Below are 9,538 nucleotides of genomic sequence, written 5' to 3'. Positions count from 1 at the left end.
TACTTTCTTTAATTTGGATCACACAGAATATGAGAAGCAGAAGTGGATTAGGCAGTCTTTCCAACAAATGGGCAGAAGCAATGAGAGGCCAAGAAAGAATGGAGCAAAAAGATTGAAAAACAAAAATTGACATGTTACAGAAACAATGTGAAAAGTAAGGAGGTGGAGAGAAAGAGAGAGGGAAGAAAGTAAATATAATATTATACATCAGTTATTATTTAAAATAAGTTGTTTAAAATGTGAAATAATTTTTTTTTAATGTGAAGAGCTTGTTCCAGGAAGTCAGGCAGGATACAGGAATTTATGCAAAAAAGTCTTCTGACTTACAATGGAATTACAAGTACCACAGGACCAGGAAAGAACCCTTAGTGGATGACTCTAATTTTATTTTTGAGGAAGTGAACAAGGATTCAAGAAGAAGTAGAAAAGAAGAATTGAGTAACAAGTTTAAGGAACTTTTTAAGAAGAGAAAAGAAACTTTGGAGAAAGAGAAATTGAAAGGAAAGACTAGCATAAAATGTACAGAATGAAAGGCCTTTTCAATTTAAGATATCCTATTTCCTGAATGGAGGTTGCACAAAATTAGGTTTATGAACACAAGAGGTGTGCCTGGCAGGGAGAACAAAAGTTAAATAAGACAAGCAACCATTAATTAGCCTCCAGTGCTCCTATAAAGAATTTCAAAAATCTACTGGGTAAACCATTTCTTTAAGGAGATGCTGTAGGGGGTTGTGTTGGTATTTCTGAGGGAGGTGACAAACAGGAAGGGAATACAACAGAGACCAAAAGATGCTGCTGAATGTTTGTGTGTACTTTCAACTCAGATAAAATGAGTGCTACGTTTTCCAGTTTTTACTAGGTATTATTTACAAAACTTGAAATTTTTCTTTTCCTGTTTCACAGATGTTCTATTATGCAATTAGCCAACATGGAGTGATTTTCATAACATGCTTTATAACTTACATTATTACTTAATTCTTATTAAAGTTTCAGTGAACTTGCTAATCACTGTATTAAGTATGCACATGGAAACTAGGGAGACTCCAGTGTTGAGGAACAAGAGTCAGATGGTTTCAATTTCAAACCCCACTCCACCACTTGTTAGAAGTAAAATTTAGGACAAAGTATCTAATATCTCTGTTCTTTAAGGTAATTCCCACCCCAAATGGTTGGCATAAAGCATAAATTAGATAATTATGGTAGAATGTTTGGCACAATACTTTATATATAGTAAGCACTGAATAAATATCAGTTATTGTTCCTCTTATTATTATTTGGAATAACCCTTATCCTAAAAATTAATCCCCCAAAAGCCTATGTTCAAAAGAGAAGGAAGGAAATACATAGTAGCATTAAGAAGAAGGAACAGTCTTAGTCTCTTATTTTAAAGTGGGGATAATAAAAACTCCAAAGTGGTTGTAAACAGCACATATAAGGTACCCCACACAATGCTTGGCACACAACCAATCAGTATATGTAATGGCAAACACTAGGTTACTGCTGGGTAGAAATGGGCCCTTTTATTGCTCTAAGTTGAGAAAGATGATAGTGCTATATCCAACGAGCAGTGGAGTCTGGGCACAAGCACGCTGGGTTAAAAATGGTAATCAAACAATAGCACCATAACCACATCAAAGTACCACAAAACCAACTGTATATACTTAATGCAATGATTTATTATTATTAGACTGGAGATTCAAATCAAATATAAATAATTGAAAATTTTCTTTTGGGGGAGTGAATTGGCTTTCAATTAAAAAGATCTTGTGCAATGGGGCAAGGGAACACCAAGGAAAGAGAAAAGTACCCAGAGTGGGGAAATTCTAAATTCTTGTTGCCTATTTCACAGCTAAGTCACAATTCACATAGGCATTTGAAAGCAGGGTGGGGAAAAATTTTAATGCCCACAGTGTGGTTGCCCATGGACAACTGAGTGAAACAGATACACAGGGGCCCAGGCAAGTGAGAGAAGGATGTCAAAATGGAAATAGATCTGAAACAGGGAGGAAGGGGATGCAGTGCTTTTCTCTATTTGAGCTGACCTGAACACCAAGAGAGATGTTTTCATAAAAAATGGAAAATTCAATCATTGGTCAATGAGCCTTATGCTTGGATTTGGGCTTCTGTTGAGATGTGTTTGTATCACATCAAAACACTTGACAAGTCCCTTTTCATAACCCAACATGGGAAGGCCGGATTGATTTTGAAGGTTATACTGTGATTTGGGGGCATGTTTCTTCATCAACATTTTATTTCACCAGCCTATAAAGTTCCAGACTAGATGGTTTCTCAGTAAACCCAACGTAACCAGTTCTTCTTCTGGCATACAGGCAGGCAGGGCCACTGTGGTGGTGGAAGCTGTGCCTTGGCCACTCAAGGTCTCCAGAGGGGTGAGTGGGGACACATTTATCTGATCTGTTCACTAAGATGCAGCAGAAGAGATTTTTAGTAACTTGCACAGTAGTTTTAATGAGTTAATAGTGTCTATGGGAATTGATTTCTGTTCACTCACTTATGCCCAAGATAGTATGTTTGCATTTAGGAGCCATTTGTACCTAACAAACAGCAGAATCATAAATGCCACCAGATGAGCATATTCTGAGAGGCATGTGGAGATGAGACTGAGGCTGACTGAGGGAAGAGGAGTTTTGTGTCTCTTAACTTATCTCACATTTAGCTCGTGGCCTGTAATCATCACTGGATGAAACTTAAATGGAATTTAAAGTATTGTCTTTCTTTCTCTTGATTTCTGGGTACCAGTAGGTATGTCAAAAGAGGTGATTGAAGAGAATTTAATGGAAAGACTTTTATAAAGTTGTGGGCAGTGTTAAGGGAAATCAGCAAGGGACAATGTTCCCTCTTGGCTGGCAATCCCAGGGGAGGACAATTCCCAGGGAGGGTGGTGGCTGAAGGGAAGAGCTGTCCTTCAGGAGCAGGACCTTTTGTAGAGAAGAAGCACAGTCATGTCCAGGTGGTACCAACATCGTAATCCCTGTGCCACTCAAATAACTATGTTCTGGAGTCAATGTTTTAAGGGTTTTCCTTTCCTCCTCTCCACCAATTACTGAAAAGCTTTATACACATTAGATTGCATATTTAGATTCTGGATTTCTTGTATAGCTTTTTGGTTTTTTAGTAATTCTGATTGCATATGTCTTATAGAGAAGAAATACACCCCTTTTATCCATGTTATAGATGAATTCCAGCTTCTTACTCATGCTAGCTCTTACATAAAAGTTACTCCATTTTTCCTTCTTGAAGAGCATTGAGTTTCTCTTTTAATTTGGATTATTGCCTTCTAGACCTGCTGAACATTTTGATATTCCTTTTGTAAAAAATGCTTTTAAGAGGTGTCAGTAATTGTATTACTGGGTTAGTTGTATCTTTTCTTTTATCCCACACTGTCTTTTTCTTAGCTTTTCACAATTGCTTAGCTGGATAATATCACTAAATAATACACCAAAAAAAAAAAAAAACCCAAGATTGACATCTTTTTTTTTTTAAGTGCTGAATTTTTCTGCATAATTCTAGACTGGTTTATCTGATTAATGTTCACTAGGCCTTTATATTTTTTGCTGTTTAATAAAAGATGGGAGACCGACCTTCAGATACAGATTAGCTCATCTTCAAATGTAATATATTCTGAAAACCATGTGTTTAATCACCTTGAGGTAAGATAAACTCTTGACAGTCATGTGTATTACTGATCATTTGCCATTGGTTTTTACCATTTGGACCTACGCAGAAAACACTGCCTGCAGGATAACAGAGATACGAGGTACTGGTGGTGCCAGTGAGTCAGCAGTAATGATGAGATGTAAGAACTGCCTGTACTTCATCTTCCCCATTTATCTGCAATCTGAACTAGACTTTAGGCAAAACATTGAATCCCACAAAGAGAGCTAGGGGAGACATAAAGCAACATTTGCAAGGAGTCTTTGATGTGAAAGACCTCATGCCCTAAAAAGCACATGCCACAAATGTATTTTAAAAGGAAAAAGGCTGTATGCATAATGTTAGAATAATGATGTCAAGAGCAAATGACTTAAATGGTCCTTCTCCATTTCATTATCTTTCACTGAGCTAAAAACAACAAACAAAAAACAGTCATGAAACATCCATCAGAACAGCACTTCGAAGACATAACTGACCTAAGCATGAGAGGACATGAAACTGAGAAAGCCATCACTCTCCAAGTCTTCCAAGGCTCCCTGCATTTTGAACCCCACTCTCTCCTGTTTTAGAGCCTTAAGTTTTTTATTACTTTCAGTATCTTTTATTTATCTTCAGTATCTTTAATTTATTGGTCTCTTCTAATCTTTCTATACCACTTAATCATACCCACTTTTCTTGCATTAAAAATAAAAAATGAACCCTGGCAAGGTGCCTCAGTTGATTGGAGCACTCTCCCATACACGAAAAGGTTATGGGTTTGGTTCCCAGTCACAGCACATACCTTGGTTTGGTCTTGGGTTGGGGTGCATACAGGAGGAAATTGATTAATGTTTCTCTCTCACATTGATGTCTTTCTCTCTCTCTCTCTCTCTCCCGTCCCTCCCTCTGTCCCTTCCTCCCTCCTCTCTCTCTAAAAGCAATAAACATATACTTAGATAAAGATTAAATAAAAACATTTTAAAAATAATGAAAAAAGAAAAGAGAGTATAGGAAAGAAAAAGAAAGGAGAAAAAAAGAAAACTTTTAAATTCACTTCCTTTTCTGGAGACTCCACTTCATCACCAGAGATTGGTTACATTTCCAACAGTTTTCTCACCTGCCATGGATTTCTCAACATATTTCTATCTGGACATTTCCATTACCAAACTATATAACTATTTTCATAAAGATCACTAATAATTTTTTTGCCAAAAGATTGAATAATATTTTGATTCTCTTCTTCAATCAGTAGCCACAATGATGGCACATCCCTTCCTTAAAAATACTTGTCCTTTGGCTTCCATGATACTGTGCACTTCTGGTTTTCCTCTTTTGTTCATGGCTGCTACTTCATTTTCCTCTCTGTCGGCTCATTCTCTTCTATGCTGTCCTTTAGTTCCTCAAGGCTCAGTTGTAGGCTCTCTCCTTAGACAACCTCAAATACACCCACAGCGTACATGCCACATATCTTAAATGTTCATCTATCGTGGACCTTTCTTTTGAGCTCTAGCCCAAGAGAGGTAGGTGAAATCTTTGCACGTATCAGACTCTCTTCCCACTCAAACATCCCAAGCTGAAACATGATCTATCCCCCCAATTTTGTTTATCTATGGTATTTTTATTTCAATAAATATTTTCAATTATATTACAGTTGTCCTGATTTTTCCCCCTTTGCCTCCCTCCACCAGCACCCCCCACTCCATGAGGCAATCCCCTCACCCTTGTTCATGTCCACAGGTCATGAGTGTAAGTTCTTTGGCTACTCCATTTCCTATACTGTACTTTTAATCCCCATGGCTATTCTGTGACTACCTATTTGTACTTCTTAATCCCCTCACCTCGTCACCCATTCTCCCCTACACCCCCTCCCTTCTCTGTATCTTTAACCTTTGGCATTTTAATTATGATGTGTCTTGGAGTGGGCCTCTTTGCATCCACCTTGTTTGGGATTCTGTGTTTCCCGGACTTGAAAGTCTCTTTCCTTCACCAAATTAGGGAAGTTTTCTTTCATTATTTTTTCAAATAAGTTTTCAGTTTCTTCTTTCTTTTTCCTTCTGGACCCCTATGATGCAAATGTTGGATATCTTGAAGCTGTCCCCAGAAGCTTCTTATACTATCCTCATATTTTTGGATTCTTTTTCTTGTTGTTCTGATTAGTTGTTTTTTGGTTCCATGTGTTCCAAATTATTTATTTGATTCTCAGCTTCATCCATTCTAGTGTTGTTTCCCTGAAATTGGTCTTTATTCAATTAGTGTATCCTTCATTTCTGACTGGATCTTTTTTATGCTGTTGAGATCCTCACTACGATCCCTGAACATCCTTATAACCAGTGTTTTGACCTCTGCATCTAATAGATTGCTTATCTCCATTTTATTAAGCTCTTTTTCTAGAATTTTGATCTCTTCTTTCATTTGGGCCATGTTCTATGTCTCTTCACTTTTGGCAGCCTCCATGTGTTTGTTTCTATGCATTAGATAAAGCTGCTATGACTCCATGTCTTGGTTGTGTGGCGTAATGTAGTAGGTGTCCTGTAGGGTCCAGTGGTACAGTTTCTCCTATCACCCAAGCTGGGTATTTGAAGTGCACTCTTCATGTAGGCTGAGTACATCCACCTCTTATTGAGTCTTGGTTGCTGTTGGCAGATCAATGGGAGGGACTTACCCAGGCTAGTCAGCTGCAAGGATTGGCTGTGACCACTTACAACCAACCTCTGCCCTCCGTGGAGGATCAGCTGTGCAGGGGCTGGGTGGTGGTGCTCCAATGTCATCTGTGGCTGTCCACTGGGTGCACTGACCCTGGGGTTTCCCGGGTGGTGCAGGTCAAGATTGGCCCCTACCTGTGCTTTGCCCAGGGTCACCCTGCCTGAGTTATAAAGCAATCTGAGATGGCTGCTACTTTTGCTGGGCTTGGAGATTTCCAGGTGAAGCCAATCTGTGATTCTAGGCTGGTAGTTTTGGGCTTAGGGCTCATTGAGGCCAGCTGCTGCTTGTTTGAGAGGATTTAGGAAGTTGTGAAGCATAAGCCAAGACCAATCATTCATATGGAAAAGCAGCTTAGGTGGACCCATAAGTTGGGTGGGGCAGAGTCTCCGGGGATCTCCAAGGCAGGTCAGTGTTAGCCAGTTTGATGGAGTCTCAGATACAGCACGAGTCTGCCAGCTCTGTGAAGGGAGGGCCCAGAAAGGGGTCAATAGCCTCTGTTCACCTTGATGCCAGACAGCTCAGCCTCCCCCTGCACGCCACTGGTGCCCCTCAAGCCACTCAAGCCACCACCCAAGTGCTGAAGCCCAGAAGGAGTGAGTCTGAGTAGGTGAATCTATGTGTGGGTTCTTTAAGAGGAACTGCTTGGGACTCCAGAAGTTTCTTCCAATTCAATCCCTGCTGATTTTTGAAGCCAGAAGTTGTGGGGATTTATCTTCCTGGTACTCAAACCCTGGACTGGGGGGCCTGGTGTGGGGCTGGGACTCCTTGCTCCCGAGACAGCCCTTCTAAATTTGTATCCACCACAGGTGGATGTGAGACCAGCCCATTCTGTGTCTGCACCCCTCCTATCAGTCTGGATGGATGTAGTTTCTTTAATTCCATAGTTATCAGACTTCCATTCAACTCAATTTCTGATGGTTCTGAGCAATGGTTGTTCTATATTTTAGTTGTAGTTTTGTTGTACGGAGAAGTGAGCCATGTTTGCCTACACTGCCACCTTGACCAGAAGTCCTCAGTAAATATTTCAGCAAAATCCACTCAACTGAGCAAACCCAAGGCTTGGGAGTTGTCCTTGCCACCCACCACTTGTTCATCCTTCACATTTAAATTACTACAAAGACTTGTTCATGTTACCTTCTGAATACCTCCTTGAATCAATCAATTTATCTCCTCTCTTACTACCATAGAACAATCTCTCACCGGCTTTCATCTGGATCAGTCTAAAAGTCTTTAAATTGCCACTTCATATCCTCCATCCAAGTTTCTACTCAGTTGGCAAACTGGTTTTTGTTTAACTTAACTAAATATGATTATGTCATTTCCCGGCTTACACTGTCAATAGATTCCACATGCACCAAAGATTAAGACCAAAATATATATCATATATATAATGTGAACCCATCCCCCCTTTTCCAGTCTCATTTCTCAATACTCTCCCTCATAGAAGAATGTGCCATGCATAGCACTGCCTCAAGCATTGGCATAGTGTGTTATTTCTCCTCCAAATAATTGTTTTTTTTCCCCAAGTTTACTCAGTTAATTCCTACTCCTCCTGCAAATTTTAACTCAAGCATTACATTATCAGGGAACCATTTCCAGAACTACCTTTCCAGGTTGAGACCACCCTTTAGATATTATTGAAGACTCTTATACCTTTTTTCACACCATTTCCTATGGTTCATAATACAATATTTGATCAGTCTCTGTCTCCCCAGCTTTACCATAAACTCCATGAGAGAAAGAGCATCAGTTTTCCTACCACCATTGTAGCCCCAGAGCCTAGAACAGCAATTGGCACAAAGTAGATGTTGAATAAATAAACATGTCAATAATAGTGTTTTACTGTTCAAGGCAAGCAATAAGAGGTAAAGAAAGATATTAATTCTGTGACTAACATAATATAAATATTAAAAGGCTCAGGGGAGAAAAAAATCAATATGAATAACATTTCCAGCGACATATTTATGAACCTTTCAGTAACTGAACCAAAAGGTGGTTGGGAGAGGATATATAACTCTATGCCATGTCTTTTGCTGTGCTGTCAGATTTAATCTGAAAAGATTAAAAAGATCTTCCAATAACAGATTCTATAAGAAAACTGGAAATAAAGAAACAAGAGAATAGCAGTTTACATTAAAATGCTATAGTTTACACTGAATTGTCCTTGGATTTCTCTGTAAAATAGACCTACCTTTCTTCCTACCCAAAATACCTAGAAAAAGTATTTTTAAAAATGATGAATCACAAAATAAAAAGGTATGAGTAGACTAACAGAGAGAGCAGAAAGTAGAAAACCATGGTCCATATCATATGCAGAAGACTACTCCAGAAATACAGTTTCAGAGAAACTCTAGACTAGGGAAACAATTTCTGTTATGAGCCACATAACAGTTCTGGTTTTAGGCTTAGTGAGTTATGCGGTCCCTGTAGCAGTTACTCAACTCTGTCCTTACAGAATAGAAGCAGTCAGAGGTATGTAAATGAATGAACATGGCTGTGTTCCAATAAAACTATTTACAAAAACAGGTGGCAGGGTGGGTTTGGCCTGAGAGCCATAGTTTTCTGACCCCCACCCCAAGCTCAAGAGCCATGAATACAATGAAGCACAATTGGCAGGAATACAAAAGACAACAGTAAAAAGAGTTAGGCCAGAGGAGACCCTCCCATTTCAGCATGGTTTTCCCTACTCCGTATTGAACGGGGTACAGCAGTGCAATTTCCTAAGTTCTATAGAATCATGACATGTTCAAACTGTCTTTTTTAAATCTTCTCACATTTTAATGCAGTCACATTTGACTGACTGTAGAGTTCTAATGTAAAAATAATTTCCCCTCAGAACTAGCAACACTGTCCTGTTGTCTTCCAGTATCCTGTACTGATGATGCAAAGTCCATTGACATCCTGTTTCTTATTCTTTTAAAAAAATAATTTAAAAAATTATTGTTCTATTACATTTGTCCCAGTTTTTCTCTGTTGCTCTCCCCTTCCCCACCGTCTGACTCCCACAGTCAATCCCCACTCTGTTGTCCATGTCCATGGGTCATTTATACCTGTTCCTTAACTAGACCCTTCCCCATATTGCCCTCCTTATCCCTCTCCCCTCTCCCCTCTCTTCACTGTCAGTCTGTTCTTTGTTTCCATGCTTCTGGTTCTGTTTTGCTTGTTTGTTTGTGTTGTTCAT

Source organism: Desmodus rotundus, chromosome 6, assembly GCF_022682495.2.
Source record: "Desmodus rotundus isolate HL8 chromosome 6, HLdesRot8A.1, whole genome shotgun sequence".
Taxonomy (NCBI): Eukaryota; Metazoa; Chordata; class Mammalia; order Chiroptera; family Phyllostomidae; genus Desmodus; species Desmodus rotundus.
Note: the sequence above shows the minus strand (reverse complement) of the source record.